Source organism: Myotis myotis, unplaced genomic scaffold (assembly GCF_014108235.1).
Source record: "Myotis myotis isolate mMyoMyo1 unplaced genomic scaffold, mMyoMyo1.p scaffold_m19_p_3, whole genome shotgun sequence".
NCBI classification, from domain to species: domain Eukaryota; kingdom Metazoa; phylum Chordata; class Mammalia; order Chiroptera; family Vespertilionidae; genus Myotis; species Myotis myotis.
Window position 1 is genome coordinate 128824869 of NW_023416335.1, and position 19545 is coordinate 128844413.

The 19545-nt window shown below is 38.2% G+C and overlaps 1 pseudogene; it reads left to right on the forward strand.

The window, feature by feature from the left end:
• Positions 1–18942, forward strand: part of LOC118650585 — a 105116-nt pseudogene extending 86174 nt beyond the window's left edge.
• The last annotated feature ends 603 nt before the right edge of the window (positions 18943–19545 follow it).

Genomic DNA, 19545 nt, shown 5'->3' on the forward strand with positions numbered 1-19545 from the left:
ATTGGCTGATGGGCATGGCTTGGGGCATAGCAGAGGTGCAGTCAATTTGCATTTTTCTCTTTTATTAGATTAGATTGCACCCACTTTAATCAGGTGATGCCTATGCTTACTTTTCAAATCTAAAACTCAGCTGTCTGATCTTTGATTTTAGAGTTTTAGTCAGAGAAAATAAGTGGACAGACTGATCCTTCATAAATATTGTGGAATGTCCTATAGGCTGAGTGAAGCACAGGTAATGCAAATGCCATACCAGATGTGAAATTACATTTATGGAAAAGAAGGAAGAAGATTTCAGGGAGCAAAAACTCAACACAATATAGAAATTATAGAAAACAGAGTTAGAATATGCTTAAGATGTCTATGAATAGCAAAGTTAATGTCTGTGTATTATCTGACATTTGAAATTACAGAATAAGTATTTGACAAAACCCTTGATTTCAGACTTCTACTATTAGTATAGCTTTCCATTTCTTTCTTTCTTCCTGCCTTTCTTTCTTTCTGTCTGTCTGTCTTTCTTTCTTTCTTCTTTTCTCATCCTATATTTTTTCATGTTCCCCTTTCCTTGACCAAAAATGATTTGCCTTTCTGATTTCTAAATGGGAACTTTATTTTTAACAAATGCAGAAAACTGGGCTACATCACACACACACACACACACACACACACACATTTAGTCTTTCAGGAAGTTGAGTCATTTTATTCATCAAAAAGCAATTAAAATAATAGTCTTATTGAAAATCTTAACAAAAATATTTTAAAATTATATGCCTCTGCACAACATGGAATGTAATTTTTTTACCCAAATTGTTCAGGATATTACATACTCTTTAATCAACAGGAATTATTTACCTAGTCATTTTAGATTTACAAAGAGAAAAACAATATATACCTTTGATACAATTACTAGTACAGTGTCGATACTCTGTGCTCTGTCCTTTTTAACTGATCAACTGGCTGGCTGGCTGGCTGGTAGAAGTCTGTCTCTCTCAGACAGCCCGTGCAGCACAGTGGAAAGGCAGTGGACAAGAAGCCAGAATATCAGGTATCAGCTTTGTAGTGTCCTTGGGAAAACCTCTCAGCCTTTCAAGCTCTCAGTTTTTTCATCAGTAAAATAGGGGGCGGGAGGATATCTGCTGGCCTGCCCTGCTGGATTATTAGGAAAATCAGAGAAAATGCATGTAAAATCATTTTACAAATGTAAGACATTAGTAATATAATTTTTCATAACTAGTCATTGATATTCTTCTGCTTTAAAGCCACATTTTCAGAAACTAAGGCAATTAGTTATGACAGTTCACAGATATCACAAAACTAAATTTGATATAATAACATCAAGTTAAAAGACCCAAAACAGGTTTCTAGTCCTTAGGCTTGAAAATTATTGTGTTTCCTAAAGCCGGTGTCAGTCAGTTGGTGCCTCAGGATGGTATCAGCAGCATGCCAAACATACTCAGCATTAGCTGGGGACTAGTTTTCCCCTGGCCTCAATATTTTAGTGTTTCAATTCTCATGTGTTAAAAACCTGCAGGTTGGTTGATTAAGGAAGTGAGGCAGGGTGCAAATGCCTGGGGCTCAGCTCCATTAGTCGGGGTAAGTCACTATTAGGAGTTGGGAGGCATTTTCAGCCAGCGTTCTCATGTTTATTTAAATGGACTTTAGACCTAACGTGAAACTAGTAACCTACTTTAGGGGCAGACCAAATTAGAGTAGCAATGCAGTTTCTCAATTCTGTTATCAAAAGGGCCCACTGCTGCCTAGTCCATGAATACATATATTGTCACTTTGTCACCTAAGCGTTCAATCTGAGAAGAAGTTATTTTCCAGGTCATGGCATCATCTTATGTTTGTGTCATCTGGGTGGACGAAGGGATAGAGTTCTACCACAGCATAACTGATAGAATGAAACCTGCTTGAGCATTAGCATCATGACAACATTCTCACTGTCAGTGATTAAAGCTTCAGCTTTCAATTTTCAGATATCAAAACAGCAGGAAAGGTTTCTATAAATGAACTGATACTTTTTCCTGCCCCTGCCACTTCACAGCCACATTATATCTGGAAGCTAAGATACGGGCACAGGACTTTCGGTGTTTCCATTAGCAGGTTGGTTTGCACCACTTGATAAAGATGTCTGGGAGAGTCCAAATCTCATTTAGCACAAGGCTCCTTTTTATTTTTCCACTTGCCTTCTATATTGTATAACACAACAAAGTTAAACAGCATAGATTCCCAGTTCGAGGGTTAGCAATAAACTAGACCAAGTTTACAAGAAGTCAAGCAGTAGAGAAGCAAAAATTTTAATAAAATATAGACAGCAGGGATAGGAAACCATATGTTTTAATTAGTTCTACTTCTTTCACGCTCCTGATACAATTATCCTCTACTTCATTGCCATGAACTTGGTCAAGTAAAACAACAATTAATAAAATGTTAGACTGCCCCTACCAACAATTTCAAAAAAATACCTGCAAACAGAATTATTACATCATCTTATCACAGTCACTGTTTTAAAGAATAGGATAATATTATTAGAATATTGAGGCCTAGTGAAGCTGTGAATTGTCCAAGTCCTTTCCTAATCTATAAATCAGGGTTGAACCAACAAATCTTTTCTAAGGTTCCTTCAAGCATTAATATTCTATGCTTCTACTTCAAATGGCAAACAGATGTAGGCAGCTCTTGAATTAACTGGGTGAAAACACTATACCTAATATAATGTCACTCATAATACTAAAAACTAATTTTATCCATTTATTTCAGGCTCTTCTGCCCCTAAATGTTTTCTCTTATTTCTACTTATTCTTTGGTAACTGCAAGAATAGCAAAGAAGGACCAAATAGATGGCACAGATAAAAGAGATGTAGGTCAAAGGATACAAACTTTCAGCTATAATAAGAATAAGTTCTGAGGATCTAATGTACAGCATGGGGACTATAGTTAGTAATACAGTATTATATACTTGAAAGTTACTAAGAGTAGATCTTAATCATTCTCCAAAAAAAGAGAGAGATAACTATGTGAGGTGATAGGTGTGTTATTTTGATATTGGTAATCATTCCACAATATATATGTGATCATCACATTGTATAAATATATACAATTATATTTGTCAATTATTCCACAATAAAATTGAGGGGAGGGGAAACAATACAACTAGTCTTTCAATATTAAAGCACTGGCTATAATTGGGAATCCACACAAGTGCTTATGAACTCTATAGAAAATTCCTCCTCTATCTATCTTTAGTATAAGTGGATTGAGCTTTAAAAATTCCAAGTGAGATAGATGCTGCTAACCTTCTAACTAGTGAATTTATTTAAAATCTTTGACTAGTTTTGATAGCCCCCTCTAATTAGCAGGGCAGAAAAAAGCACAGCAGTGACAATAAATCTGCTCCATTGCATTGTGCTACTAGTTGGCCTCAATCCTGACCTAGAAGTAACATCTTCAAAGCTGAAAACGAATTTAGAGTCTATTCCAGGTCAGTCTTTGGCATCTTTTCTGAGAAGACCTATTAATGCCAACCTCAACAGAAATAAACACAAACCCATTAGGAACTGGACTTAGACCATCAATCATTTAACACAAGACAAATAGCAAAGCCTGCCAAATCACAAGCCTGCCACCTCAAAATTGAGTACAATTAGCAAATCCAAAATGTCATAGCAGGTAATATCCCTGAATAAGGTATAGGGCTTACACATTACCAACAAACAAGTTAACATACTATTAAAATAACAGACTAGAAAATTCTAAATACAATAATCTCATGATGTAATCTGAACCAAAAATGCTTCAAAGTAACATATTGTAATTTAGGACATTTCTTCTACAAATTATCCTGTGTACCTGGCACAATTTAATATACTCACAAAGACACATTTCTGGATTATGTGAAGTTTTATTATCCTAAAACAACAGTAAGCTAAAAATTAAAAATATTAAAGCATAATAATATAAAATATTAAGTAAAATATTATATGAGCTACTAGCTCAATTTTTAAAACACTTTTAAATGTCTACATAGATAAAGAGACATATAGAGTTATCATGGTACAGGGTTTTCTTGGCAGTAAATCCTAGCAAAATGAAGCTCATTTTTACTCATTTTTCAATATCTAAAACAACCACAAATTTAAATGTAGAAACTTTATTATAGAATCATATTGAAAAGCATGTCCTTGTTAGTTTACAGATAAATATTTTAGATACATCTTTGCATCCATATAAGAATTGGATTAGAAGGCTACTTTTCTGGGGTCTGTCCTACCATAATAAGGGGCAGGTCTAGACTGAAAGTTTGTCTCGTGTAGCTTACAAACAGGGAGATTTGGGTTTGCATTTGGGCAAGCATTGCTTCTGCTGCAAGGCATGCTGATACTTCAACAGTGTAAGTGATGAGGGGAATCAGGCCAGGACTGGGCATGGACAAAGCTGGGAGAAACTGACCCAGGTATAGTACTGGTGCCCAAGGAGGTAATCTACAGTTAAATGACTAGTCCAAAAGGGCACAGTGATCCTCCAGCTTGGTTGCAACAATCATCAGTATCTGAGATGCACTGAGCAGGTAAAGCCTGGCAAAATGAGTATCAGACACTAGATGATCTGCCAAGACAGATGTGTCTATTGCCATAGAACCTGTATCAGTCAGGGTTTCAGAGAAAGCAGTTGTTGCACTCAGATTAGAATAATTCAAAGTGGTTTCATAAAGGGACTATTCTAAAGGTATAACTAAGCCACACGGGAAAATGGAAAACCCCTGTACCCAGCCAAGCTGTAACCATCCTTAAGCCAGAAGTCATGAGGAGTGGAAGCAATCCTGGAATGTGGAAGCAGAAAACCACCTAGAGAAGAGCTCTGACATTCAGTGGAAGAAAGTGAGCAGCTCAAGGTAACTAGGAGGGAAGAAGCTGGTGATATAAATACCCTCATATCACATAGTCATTCCCTGGTATCTCCCACGAGGGCTCCCCCATTGGCTAAGCCCAGCCAGAAGCCAGAAGGCAAGGGTTGGTAGGTACATATACATCACTATAGAGAGTGGAGGGAGAAACAAGGTGAAAAATTATGGAGAGAGGCTGGTTGGGCAATCTGAAGAACGATGACCCACCTGGGAAAGCATTCTATTCCAAACAGGATCCCAGAAAATATGTGGGAGTCTGGGCATGATGATCCAGCATTGTGGAGAAAGCAGTTGGCAGAGTGAAGCAGAGTTCTAGTAAAAAAAAAAAGAAAGAAAGAAAAAATAGATCAGTGGAGGACTCCACCCTGAAAGGAAGCTAGGAAGTCTGCTGGCACAAATTATGCCAGAGATGTGGGAGTGAGGGAAAGTCCCCAGGCATGCTAGAGGACTGGCTACAGATGCCTGTGGCATTGGATGTACTTTCTATAAAAGTACACTATGGGTCAGGATTGCCCTAAGAACAAGACAAAATTGGGACTATAGACAACTAGCAGTATCTGCAACTGAGAGAATATGGGAAAAAAAGAAGGTAACAATGCAACAGGAGAATATAGCATAAGGCTCCTTGCAGAAAATGGATGAAATTCATATTGGGAAACATAAAGAGAATTTATAAAAGTGTGGGAAAATTGAGGGATGTGTGCCCCACACTAGCTTTGACACAAAAGGGTGGGGGAAGTTATGAAACCCAGAGTTGCCTCCTGAGAGATGCCCTGACCTTCCAATGAGGAGCATCACCTGCTCTACAAGAGGAAAGCTATGGAGAGGAGACCAAGGGGATAGGTCCCCAGACTTCATTCTCAACCCTCTTTAGATGTCATACAGGATTCCCAATTGACCAAATCCAACCAGAAACCAGAGGACCAGAATAACACACTCCACACAGGTTAATCTTGTAGGCCATAGAGCAGGATGGACAAGGGTGGGATGGGGATGTGGCAGGGGTGACAGAAGATATCCAACACAGAGCTATCATGCATTTCTGGTGAAAAATATTAAGGGCTGACCCACAAGATACTTATTCATTACAGAGTAAAAATACTAATTTTATAGTAGACAAACTAGCAGACTACCTTAACCAGGTGATCAAGTTGACATCCCCAGTAATGGGACAATAAACATCATGTGCTTCCCTATATGATTCACTGAGAACACATCTTCACAACACTGGCACTCCTGCCAGAAATGCATACCTAAAATGGATCATGAAGACCATCAGATAAACTCAAATTGAGGGACAGTCTACAAAATAATTGACCAGCTCAAAAATGTCAATGTCATAAGAAACAAAGAAAGACTAAGGAATTGATTCTGGTAAAAGAGGGCTAAAGAGACATGACAACTGAATGCAGTGCATGATACAGGATTTTCTTCTGCTGCAAGGATATATGGGACATACTGGCTGTGGGAAGCCACCACTTGCCAATACTGTCACAAGAGTGCACCAAGGAATGCAGAAGGCTGATGGACCTTGGGCATTAGCAGGGCTGACACGAAGCACAATTGTTCCGTGTTGAGATAGTGGTGGCTCAAAGCAATTCCCTAACCTGATAATCCTTTTACTGTTTACCAGACTTTACCTTTGATATGCCTATAATGCATTGCTAAAGGGCAAATGCATATTCAAGTAAATAAAAGGCTGACCAGGCCAGAAGTCCGTGTGTTTCTTCAAGAAAGAGACTCCACCTGGCCCCCAATGCCTTCTAAATTCATATTTCCTGTATAGCATTTTCATTTGTGAGTCAGCCCCTCCTTCAGATCCTGAACCCCGCTGCAAAGGTCACGGCAACTGGTGAAATCTGAATTAGGTCTTTAAATCAGATGATAGAATTATATCAATGTTACTTTCCCAATTTTTGATTCTTGTACTGTGGTTATGTAATAAAAAGTCCTTGTTTTTAGAAAATATAATATGAGGTATTAGGGAGGGTGAAGATGTCTCAGATCTGCTCTCAAATAGATCAGGAAAAATACATAGAGAGAAAGCAATGAAAAAATGAAATGTGATAAAATGGTAACATTTGGGGAATTTGCATGAAGGATACATGTGAGTTCTACTATTTTGCAATGTTTTAAAATCTGAAATTATGTCAAAATAAATGTAAAAAAAAAAAGAATAAAAGCTTAAACTAAAGCAGTAGCAGTGAGACCAGAGAGAAAGGGACATATACAAGGAATATGTGGGAGATAAAATGGATAAGATTTAAGTGATGAATTACATGTAAGAGGTCTATATTGACAATAGACTTGTGGCTTTGACAACCACAAAATACTAGATCATCATTTGGTACTCTTAGTAGGAATTGCTAAGTTGTTTGAATAGTACTTTAAATGTACCTTGCCTAAATTAATCCAAATATCTATTTCTATAACTTATTTATTATATTTCTGACATTGAAGCGACACAGTCAATTAAATATTAATGGAGCCAAAAGAAGATCTTAAATTTTTACCTCATCAATTGTAATAAGAGTTTAATTCTTTCCCCAAGAAAATTGTGAATTTACCCAGCATGGGAAAAAAAGAATGCCCCTGAGAAATCAGTCCCTCTTCTCCAATCTTTCCTGGGGTGCAAAGTCAGTTAGAGATCTTTTTAAATAGCATAAGAACATTTGAATCCAAAAATAACTCGCACCTAGGAGAAAATGGTTATATGGAACTTGGGCAGGGAGGAAGGGGGGGGGGGGGCAAAAGTTCTGAGAAAGAACATTCCAAAGTTTTCTATGTTCATGCAAAACACTTTTTCCCAGCACAAAGTTGATAAAGAAAAGTACATCTCATGGGCCTCTATCATTCGCTAACAGCCATGGATATAAGAAATTAGCACCATTTCCATGATCCTTCTGTGAGCAGAATAAACTCACTGGCTGGAATCTTGAGCTCCCCGAGGAGGCTGCTGCAGATGAGGAGATGCTGGGCATCTGACTCAAGCCGGCAGAAGCTAAGGATTCTTAACTATATCAGCACACCCCCAGATCTCTATCTGCAGGATCTGGTGGAAACAAAAGTGGTGAGAATCTTTTTCTGTCTTTTAAATTTAGGTTGGCAGAGAAAAATATTTGTGAAACTAGTCTCTTAGGCTAGAGACTCTTGGTTACTTGGAATGAGAACTCATGGGTTTTGTTTTTCTCTGTCTCTGCTTTCTTTTCTTTTGTCTTCTTATACATATGCCCTGCGATGTTGGCCTTATGAACGTTTTCTCTGGCCTGTACCATCCAGAGGGTGCACTTGCCAAAGTGCACCTTGCTCTCTCCAGACATGAAAAGCATTCAAAGGAGTTTTCTGTATCTATCTTGTTCCTCCCAGAGATGGTCTATACACCAGTTGGGTGATGCATATGCATCTGGTGGGCAGCCAATTTAGCTGTGAATCTAATCTTTGGGAATCTTAAACCTCATGTTCAAGTGGGGAAAGCGCGTGATTCCATGTGTTTGGGAACAGCTATTTAAAGACAGGGCTTCCTCTCTTTCCTAGGTTAACTCTGTGAATAAACTTTCTTGTGCATCTTTTCCCACTCTCCTTTGGGGATGCCTCTTGCATCCATAGTTTTGGTTTTAAATTGCTGTAAATACTACCACCAAGGCCAGATGATGGATCCTTTTATTTGGAAAAACTTCTAAATTAAAAAGAAAGAAAGAAATATTTTTCTTAGAGAGCTCTCTTTTTATAATCGCTAGTCTTTAAGATTCTCTTAATCGCATGGAAGGACAGAAATTAGAAGAAAAATCAAAGTCCTCTCAGACCCCTTCCCATTTGCATTTAGCCATTTGCAGATATTGTAAAAATCAGGACATTGGAAGTACAATTGTCCTGCACTTAAGAAAAATGAAAGAAAAAGAATGGTAAAATCTCACTAAAAGACAGCCTAAAATTATGTGTGCTAAGAACTTGGCTTGGTATCTGTCAGATGGGAAACTTTAAAATATGACCAGAAATACGGGCTAACCTCCATTTATGGCTAGGGGTCCTACCAAACTACTGTCATTCCTCAAGGAAATTATAATCTAAAATTAAAATGGCTATTATGAGGAATGTGCCAATTAAAAATATTGAGCTAAGTAAAACAGACGTTGATGGGGTTAAAATCAAAGGTTTAGAGCACAAAGGCTAAATGAGCCAACTTGACCCCATTCTGGCCCCTCAAAATTACAGGACCCCAATATGAAGGAAATTTTTTCTATTTACCCCAGTATGTAGAAAATTCAAAAGACTGGAAGGGAGCTATGACAATGAGAAACCTGGCCAGCAATCACTTGATTTAAGTCAAGCTGGTTAAATCCAGTTAAAGATTGATAGCAGGCAGAGTCCCTTGGCTTGATCCCTCATTGGGGACTTACAGCCTTTTTACTCAAGCGTGGTAGAATGATCAGGAGATAAAAGAGAAATTCCCAGAACTCCTTGATATGGGAATTCCTGAACTGTGGTACCAAAACCGAAGTCCTGACTCAGGCTACAGTTATGTTAAAAGAATATGGAAATGTAGGATGATAAGATTATAAAAATTGTAATGTTTAAACAGGTTTTATGTTTGTTTGTTTTTAAAAAAAGTTGTGTCAACCTTAATTGATTGCATCCCTTTTACCTGATTATATTGTGGAAATAAAAAAATGTCTCATTGGGGAACTGGGATATGAAGGCTGTCAGTTCTTTATTTTGGCTATCAGAAGGAAAGACTAGAATGTAGTAACCTTTGTGTCCTCTTGGATCCATAGAACTGGCTAATATTGCCAGAAATATTTACTGTTTGTCCCAGCTAAAACCTGACAAGATATTTGAAATGATTTAATAACTTTTTTATCATAAATTTGGCCAAATTGGAGAGGGATGCTGGAGTCTGATAAGAAATATACCAGAAGAAGAAAAAAATGCTTCCAACAATGAGTGGGTGGACTCAGTTCTTTGACACCATTTGGGTAGCAACCCACGTCTTGGAGTATTAAAAACAATAGTTCTTATTTTACTAATAAAGTCTTTATAGGGCCTGAGGTATGGCTCCAGAAACAATTCAAAGCCCACTAGTTTTTTTTACTTACTGCTAACCTCCCCTATTCATCTCAAAAGGCTTACAAATATTGGACTCATGAAACCAAAGTCTTTCTAGGAGAAGCTTGCATCTCTTTGCCTGTATCTTTAAAGATCTAACTAAATATCTGGTCTTTTCTAAGAACACTTATCTGTGCCGTCTTTTAAAATGCAAATTTCAGGGAAGTAATTCTATTAAAAGAAAAAAAACCTAGCCATCTGAGAGGATCAATTTAACTTATCCCAGCTATTTTTTTCAATTAGTGAATTTTGATTATGGTACTGTAATATGGTTAAAAGATCTGTATGTGTATGTCTATGTTCATATGTGTTATGTGATATTTTCAGCCTCTGAATGGTTTTGTTTATTTATTTTTAAAGGAGTTCTATTAAATCAACTAAAACAAAAAGTGCATATATGAGAATTTTCAAAACTATAACAGAAACTAACCTAAATGCTTTTCAGAATCATGTGAGCTGGAAAATAGTTGATAATAAAACTGGTTGGAGTTTGTTTTGGTTAAATGGGCATATCTTTAGAAGCATCTGTATTAAATAACATTTTATTCTACCTGGGTTTATTAGTCAAATATGTTCATCTTATTTCTGTTGCAAAATTTGTAAGCAAGAAAAGCAACTTGGTATGATGAAATTTTCATCAGCAATCTAAACTTCAGTCTTAGGAATAGGTAAATTAAATAAATGTAAGCAGGATAAAATGCTTCTTTTTAGGTGAACTTTTTCGTGATAATCATATTGTTAAAAAAGGCTTCCTAGATCTGGTCAAGTTGGCAAAGTAAGTAAACATGATACTAACCTCCTCCCGTTACCACCTCAAAATTACAGCTAAACTACAGAACAACCATCATTGGAAACCACCTCAAGTCTAGCTGAACAGAAGTCCTACAACTAAGAAGCAGCCACATCAAGACTGGTAGGAGGGGCAGAGATGCAGAATGGGCAAGACCCACACACATGTGAGGCAGTTAAAAATCATATGAGGGATATCACTTGAGGAGCAAGGAGTCCCAGCCTCACATCAGGCTTCCCAGCCTAGGTTCCCAGTGCCAGAAAAAGAAGTTCCCATGACTTCTGGCTGTGAAAACCAGTAGAGATTATGACTGAGTGAGACAGAGGGCTGCTAGGGTCCCAGCTGTTCCTTTTAAAGGGCTCACACATGGAATTATTCAAACTCACTCTGAGGTGCAGCGCTAGGCAGCAGTTCAAAAGGCACCAAGGACATAAGAGATTAACTGAATTGCCTGGCTTCTGGGAAAGAACTGTAGGGGCAGCTTTCTCTCTGACAGGAGTGCTGGCAGAAGCTACTGTATGTTTGCTGAGCCTTCACGCAGGTGGGCACCATATCTGAGACACTATTAACCTGGCTAACATTGTTCACCCCATCTTGGTGATTTCATGAGACCCTGCCCACCCAACTGGCAGGCCCACTCAAGCCGCTTCCAGTGTCATCTCCATATAAATGGCCTGTATTGGCTCACACAAAGGTCCACAAACCCCAAACACGCAGCATCTGGCCTCAGTATGCCCCACAACTCTTGCTAAGTGGCACCAGGCCCAGCACTAGCAGCAGTCAGCCTTGGCTCAGGTTGGCCTTTCTCTGGCCCCTCCAAGCCCAGCACAAGTGGCAAGCATCTGCAGATTGCTTTGTAGCTCATACAGGTTGTCTCAGGCAGGACCCAGGCAGGGGTTCACCTTGGCCTGTACCTTCCAGGAGGCCCGAGGGCCAGCATACCCAGTGGACAGCTTTAGACCACACAGAATCACCACCCAACCATCTCCAAGAACAAATTGTGAGTGGGGGCATACTCAGTAGGCACCAGAGACCTGCTAAAGTAAGTCTTCCTGTGTGGAGTGGGACCCTACACAGGAGCTTGTCTGCTGTCGTCCCAGCTGGTTCTTGCAGCCTGGGGACCAACCTCCCCACCCCCATTGACATGCCAACAGCAATCAAGGCTCAACTACAACAGGAGGGTGCATGTAGCCCACTTGGGGGGGGGGCACACCTGGAATACCCCACTTAGGAGACCAAGAAAGCTGCACCACTGGGCCCTACAGGACACCTACTACTTAAAGCCACTCTACCAAGACCAGGAGACATAGAAGCGCTATCTAACACAAACAAACAGGGAGGCTGCCAAAATGAAAAGACAAAGAAACATGCCCCAAAGGAAGAACAGGACAAAACTCCAGAAAAAGAACTAAACAAAATGGAGACAAGCAATCTACCAGATGCAGAGTTCAGAACACTGGTTATAAGGATGCCCAAAGAATTTAGGATTGGAATAGATCAACATGGCAAGAGATAGGAAACATAAAATGGAGAGAGAAAACGTAAAAAAGAGCCAGTCAGAAGTGAAGAATACAATAACTGAAATGAAGAATACACAAAAAGAAGTCAACAGTAGATTAAATGAAGCAGAGTATCAAATCAGCAATTTGGAATATAAGGAAGCAAAAAATACCCAATCAGAGCAACAAAAAGAAAAAGGAATCCAAAAACAAGGATAGTTTAACAGGGCTCTGGGCCAACATTGCACATACCAACATTCATGTCATGGGTGCTAGAAGAAGAAGATAGCAAGAAATTGAAATTTTATTTGAAAAAAATAATTACAGAAAAGTTCCCTAATTTGGTGAAGGAAATAGACACACAAGTCAAGGAAGTGCAGAACCTCAAACAAGATGAACCCAAAGGTTAAATGCCACAGGTTAAAGATAAAGAGAGAATCTTAAAAGCAGAAAAAGAAAAGCAGTTAGTAACCTACAAAGGAACTCCCATAAGACTTTCCACTGATTTCTCAACAGAAACATTTCAGGTCAGAAGGGATTGGCATAAAATATTCAAAGTGATGAAAAGCAAGGATCTATAACCAGGAGTGCTCTACCCATCAAATCTATCACTTATAATTAATGGACAGATAAAGAGCTTCCCAGACAAGAAAAATCTAAAGGAGCTCATCACCACCAAACCACTATTACAAGATATGTTAAAGGATCTTCTTCCTTAAGATGAAGAAAAAAATATGAGTAATAAAATGGCAATAAATACATATTTATCAACTGTTACTTTAAATACAAATAGATTAAATGCTCCAATCAAAAGAACAGGGTGGCTGAATGGATAAGAAAACAAGGTCCATACATATGTTGTCTACAAGAGACTCACTTCACAAAGTAAAGAGATAGAAAAAATATTTCATGAAAAACAAAAAAAGCTGGAATAGCAATACTTATACAAGACAAAATAGACTAAAAAAAAAAAAAAAGACTATAACATGAGACAAAAAAGGAGCCAGGAATCCCACATCTGGGTATTTTTCCAAAGGAACCCAAAACTCTAATTTGAACAGGCATCTGTATCCAAATGTTCATTGCAGTATTATTTACAACTAGAGGCCCAGTGCATGAAATTCATGCACAGGTAGGGTCCTTAGGCCTGGCCAGCGATCAGGGCTGATCAGGGCCTTCTGACTGCTGGCCGGGGCCTTCCTCCATTCCACGCCTCCCCCTAGTGGTCAACACACATCATAGCGAGTAATCGAACTCCCGATCACCCAGTCGAACTCCCAAGGGGACACTTTGCATATGAGTCTTTTATATATATAGATAGTCAAGATATGGAAGCAATCTAAGTACCCATCAATAGACAAATGGATAAAACTGTGGTACATATATACAATAGAATATTATTTGACCATACAAAAAGATGAAAGCTTACCATTTGAGACAACATGAATAGACTTAAAGCAGTGGTTCCCAACGTGGGGCACATGGCCCACAGGGGGGGCAATTTGATTTTTAAGGGGCGCAATTTGAAAATGAGCTATTAACAGTGAATTTTTTGCATTTCTTATGGTTCTAAGGGCCTCATATACAGTTTATAAATATAGTTTGTGACATATTTATACATTTCAGTTCTCTATTATATGTTTTAAAAATTTATTTTGTATTTTTTCATATCACTTCATATTATTATTATTATTTTTAAAAATTTCTTAGTGATTTTTTTCCTCATTACTTCAACTGTCCTTTTGTTATTTTATTTTTCTTTCATGGGTGCCATGTTCTTTGGGAGCTTGTTTAGACCAAGTTATTGACCTTTTAGGCTTCTTCCACTTAAATAGGAGTTCACTTTTTGAATAATAAGAAATATATGTCACAGGAGGTGGGCATCAGGATTTTAGAGATGCTTAGGTGGGGCATGCCCAAAAAAAGTTGGGAACCACTGACCTAGAGGATATTGTGCTGAGTGAAATAAGTCAGAGAAAGACAAATATCATATGCTTTCACTTATATGTGGAATCTGAAAAAGAAAACAAACAATCAAAACAAACAAACTCATAGATACAGAGAACAAATTGATGGTTGCCAGATAGAAGAAGATTGGGGAACTGGGTAAAAAAGGTGAAGGGATTAAGAACTACAGGTTGGTAGTTACAAAATAGTCACAGGGATGTAAAGTACAGCCTTAAGATTATCGTCAACAATATTGTAATAACTATGTATGGTGCCAGGTGGCTACTTGATTTTTCGGGTTAGTCACTTCATAAATTATATAAATGTCTAATCACTGGATTGTACACCTGAAACTAATACAATATTGCATAGCAACTATAATTGAAAAATGAAATTTATTTTAAAATTTGGTTTCCTAAATCTCTTTGAAACTAAAGTTTTGCTAGAAAAATTAAATGGATATTCATGGATGTCTCAGCTACTTCCAAATAAGATAAAATAATGAAACATTAACTACTGAACATAAGTTCATCTACTTTCTGCTTCTTATTATAGAGAAAGATGTTTGTCTATTCGTGAACATGTCTTGTGCCCCATTTTAAAAAGGTGTGCTATGAGGAAATATGTATTTCTAGAAATTATGATATTGCAACAGAGTGAAATGCTCCTTCTCTCAGATAGCCTTCAGGCTAGTAGCTTCTGTTATAGATATGCTAATTAACTAGGAATTCTGCTCCAGGCCTGAGCAGCCCCCTTACTCTGGAAGAGGTGGGGAAATCTACACAAAGTAATGACTTCCCAACTGGACTCAGATCAGCAGGGGGTCAAAAGATTAACTAGGAACAAAGGAATTTAGTAATTTCTCCAGCTTTCCCTTGAACCCCTTTTCAGGCCTGGCTGTCTACAGCCTCCACCATCTTTTCACCTCACCCATTCTCTCTTCTCTTGATATATAAGACGCCTGAATTTTGAACTCTCTTAAGCTGGATTTGAGAATTAAAATCTCCCATCTTTTTAAGCTGGGCCTTCTTGGTTAGTAAGCTTTTCCTTACTCCAAACTTTGATGTATTGAATATTGGTCTTTCTTTAGAAGCATCTGGCACACAAACCATATACCTATAACAATATGTGTTCATAAAGGTAGCAATCTAACAGACAGTTTGCAATTGCTTACTTCTTAGTTTTCATTAATTAAGTTATTTTAAAGTTCAAGAATTTAAATATATGTAATTAAAACTATAAAAACTAATATCAGGGAAAACAACTGTGTATATAAGAAAAATGGGATATGTTTTGGCTTAACAAAAAAGGGTATGAAAAATAAAGATGTATTTTTGAGGAAGAAAAAATTAATTTTGTCCTAAAATAAGACTGGTTGTTTCAGAATGAGAAAGAGGGGGAAAAAAGACAAAAATCTGAATGTAAAAAGGAAAGTAGTAGAGGGCTCTGGAAAAGGAATCTTGGGAGAGGAAATTTTAATTAACTGAACTTAAATATCAAAAGTAAGCTGATGCAAACTTAGAGTCAGGTTTTCTCTCTCTGTTAACAGGACTATTGGTCTGCTATTGATACTGTGAAAAAGTTTTATTCCTAGAAAGAAAAGATTCTGTGTTTTATGTTTTATGTGATTTTGTTTTATGTTGTCTTAATCAGGTCCTTGATTACGTAAGGAAATTGAATCTTCTCAATAGTAAGAAATAAAGTTTTGCTAGAAATTATGTAAACGTCTTTGATTTCTTTGAACTCTTTTATTGCCACTTTGGTTAAATGGGTAATGAAGTATGACTTCATAATAACTTATGATCCTATTTAATCAAATGTTCAAACCTCTTGATATATTTAGGCAGACTTTCCAAAATTTAAATTACAAATAAGAGTCTTGACCTGGGAATGACTTTGGGGTTTTCCAGAAAGGACCACAGAACACCTCAAAAGATTAATTTTCTCTCATTACAAAAGAAAAATATTAAACTAATACAACTTGTTTGGGTGTATGAAATTACATGGGAAGCACTACCAAATAAAAAATAACATTGAGCCTTCTTTATGCTCTATTTGTGTATGATATAAATGTTCCAGAAATATATGTGAAGTTGCTGGAAATCTGAGATGTCCTGATAAGATGTCTGTCATTAAAATTGAAGGATACATGAAAGCAACCGAACCCAAATGTCAGGTTATGGTACATATGGATGAAATCTGTTCTGGTTTTGCAAAAATGACCCCTGACCTTTGTCATCCTTATGTCCTATGACTTGGCAACAGAATGCTCCTGAATCAGAGGAATTAAGATTGGTAAACAATGGTTATAAAACAAATGAATAGTCCGGGCCATGGGAACCCAAGATGGCTGCTGCTTAGTTCTTCCCAACTCCCTGGAAGTTTTTCAGTTTCTGTGTTTTTTTCATCCACTTTAGTACATTTGGGCTGAATCTCATCTAACTGACACTTAGTTTGGGTTATCAATATGTCCTTGAAGTTATGTGTATTTTTTTTTTTTTGGTATGAATTGAAGTTTTCTCCTGCCACAGATGTGATGCCCTCACAATGGCAAAGAAACTGTTAGAAAATGTTTCCCACTTGGGGTATATCTCCCAAAATCTCTAGTGATTAAGTCACACATTTCACTGAGTAAACCATACAAGCCTTGATAGACAGCCTGGGAATTTTTTGGAATTATCACGGACCATAATACCCTTAATTATCAGGCAACATCAAGAGAACTAATGGAATAACTAGATCCAAGCAGAATAACTTTAATTACACAGGACTGAATGAACTGATGAGAAGGGTTATAATTTTATGACTCTTATTTGATATATTGCTGATTTTTAAAATCTTTTATCTTCCAGATACAAGACTTTTTCTTCTGTACACCTTCGTTAGTAGTATTAAAACATTAATTTTTGTCTATCTCTTTCAATTTGATTCCTCCAAACTCTCAATGAGTAAGTATTTTTATTTTCATGGCAATATGTTTGTTTGCATAAGTTCCATAAGAATCTGTTCCTTGTATAACAGGACACAATTGGAAAATAGTAATCTTATAAGGCTTTGACTGGAATGCCATATTTGAGAGAGACAAGCATAGGCTCATATATGACCAGAAAGTATTAAGGAATTAAGATTGAGTTTGGAAGCCAATAAAAGCCCCTTGGGAAAACAGCATGGTACCTTGATTACATGGTTTAAAGTAGTCTTTCCAGGTAAGGAATGAAGGTTGCTTCCTGGGATATGCAAAGAAAGACCTCAAAATACAATGGAGACCTTGAGAAGAGAGGAATTAACCCCATGGGTATTGTGGGCTAAGTCTGATGGCAAGTATGCGGCTTGGGTTCCTAAGCTCAAGGCTTTTTTAAGTTGAATCTAAAGATTCCTTATGAAAAATTCCAGCAAAGCAGATTTAAAGGAGCCTACACAATTACTATTCCTGCTGGACTTATTCAAATAATCAGGCCAAGCTTACTGAAAATGGTCTTAATTTGGCTATCTTTGATAAAAATGTGTGTCATCTTAGAGAGAAAAAATTGTTTCAATAGAAACTGTATTATACCATTGTGGATACTACAGTGCTGTTCATTAGCTTGAGGGTTTTTTGAATGTGTGTTTTTAGTCCTACCTTCAGACTGGACTATTTTCTGAATTTTTCTAGTTTTCTTAAACATTTGTCTGCAACCCTTCAACTAACATTTACATTTTTCCATCCATTGACTTGGAATCATTGAGAACTAAAACTGCCTGTTCCCCTGCCTACTGTGCTGCCCAGAGAGGGGCCCATGGGGCATTGTTCTCAGTTCCCAAGTAACTTAAAGGGAAACTTGCACAATGTCCGAAGCACTTAAAAGTACTGAACGTGAAGGATGAGTATTTCCTCAAATTCTTTGCAGCAAGAACCCACTTAGGTGGCACCAACCTGACTTAAAAAAAATGGAGCAGTAAATCTTCAACAGGAACAGTGATGGCGTCTACCTCATAAATCTGAAGAAACATGGAAGAAGCTCCTGTTGGCAGCTTGTGCCATTGTCGCCACTGAAAACCCTGCTGATGTCAGTGTCATATCGTCCAGGAACACTGACCAGTGAGCTGTGCTGAGGTTTGCTGCTGCCACTGGAGCCACTCCCACTGTTGGCCACCTCACTCCTGGAACCTTCATAACCAGGTCCAGGCAGCCTTCTGGGAGCTGAGATTTCTGGTGGCCACTGGTCCCAGGGCTGAGTACCAGCCTCTCACACAGATGTCTTCCATTAACCTTCCTGCCATTGCTCCATGTAGCACAGACTCTTCCTCTGTGCTGTGTGGACACTGCCAACCCTCACAATAAAAGGAGGCTCATTCAGGAGGCCTGATGTGGTGAGTGCTGGCCTGGGAAATTCTGTGCACATGCAGTGCCATCTCCCGTGAACACCCACGGGAAGGTCATGTCTGTCTCTACTTCTACAGAGACGCTGAAGAGATTGAAAAGGAAGAGCAGGCCACTGCTGAAAAGGCTGTGACCAAGAAGGAATTTCAGGGTGAATGGACTGCTCCAGCTCCGGAGTTCACTGCTATTCAGCCTGAGGTCACAGGCTGTCTGAAGGTGCAGGTGCCCCTGTGCCTGTCCTGCAATTCCCTACTGAAGACTAGAGCACTCAGTCTGCCACTCTGCAACCCCCACTGTTCAGGCCACTGACCACATAGGAACAACCACTGAGTGGTCTTAAGCTGTTCATCCACAAACTATTAAACAAAGTGGAAATAAGGCAGACAGAAAATAAACAGTCTCAAAAAAACACAAAAAACCTGCTTGCCCATGTGGCTCAATGGTTGAGCGTCAATCTATGAACCAGGACATCACTGTTTCATTCCCAGGGTTGCAGGCTCAATCTCCTGTAGGGGGCTTGCTGGTGGCAGCTGATCAATAATTCTCTCTCGTCATTGATGTTTCTATCTCTCCCCCTCTCCCTTCCTCTCTGAAATCATTAAAAAAAAAAAATACATGTTTTTAAAAACCGGCCCTTTTTCCAAGGCCACACAAGCTAAAGTGGGACAACTTGATATAGACTTCAAAGAAATCACCACAATAGTTCATATATAGACAAACTTCGTGTCTGTTGCAGAGATCACTAGAGGCATTCAAATTGCAGAGTAGGAGGATATATCAGACTGTAACTGCCTGCCTTCACCCTATCTGAACTTGATTTGAGACAGATATCTAGAAATCTTGACAGCTGCTTTCAGAACTCAGAAACCAAGATTATAGCCCACTTCAAGCGTAACCTTTGTTTTTCTTGTTTTTATAGACATGCCTCTTATTAAATACTGCA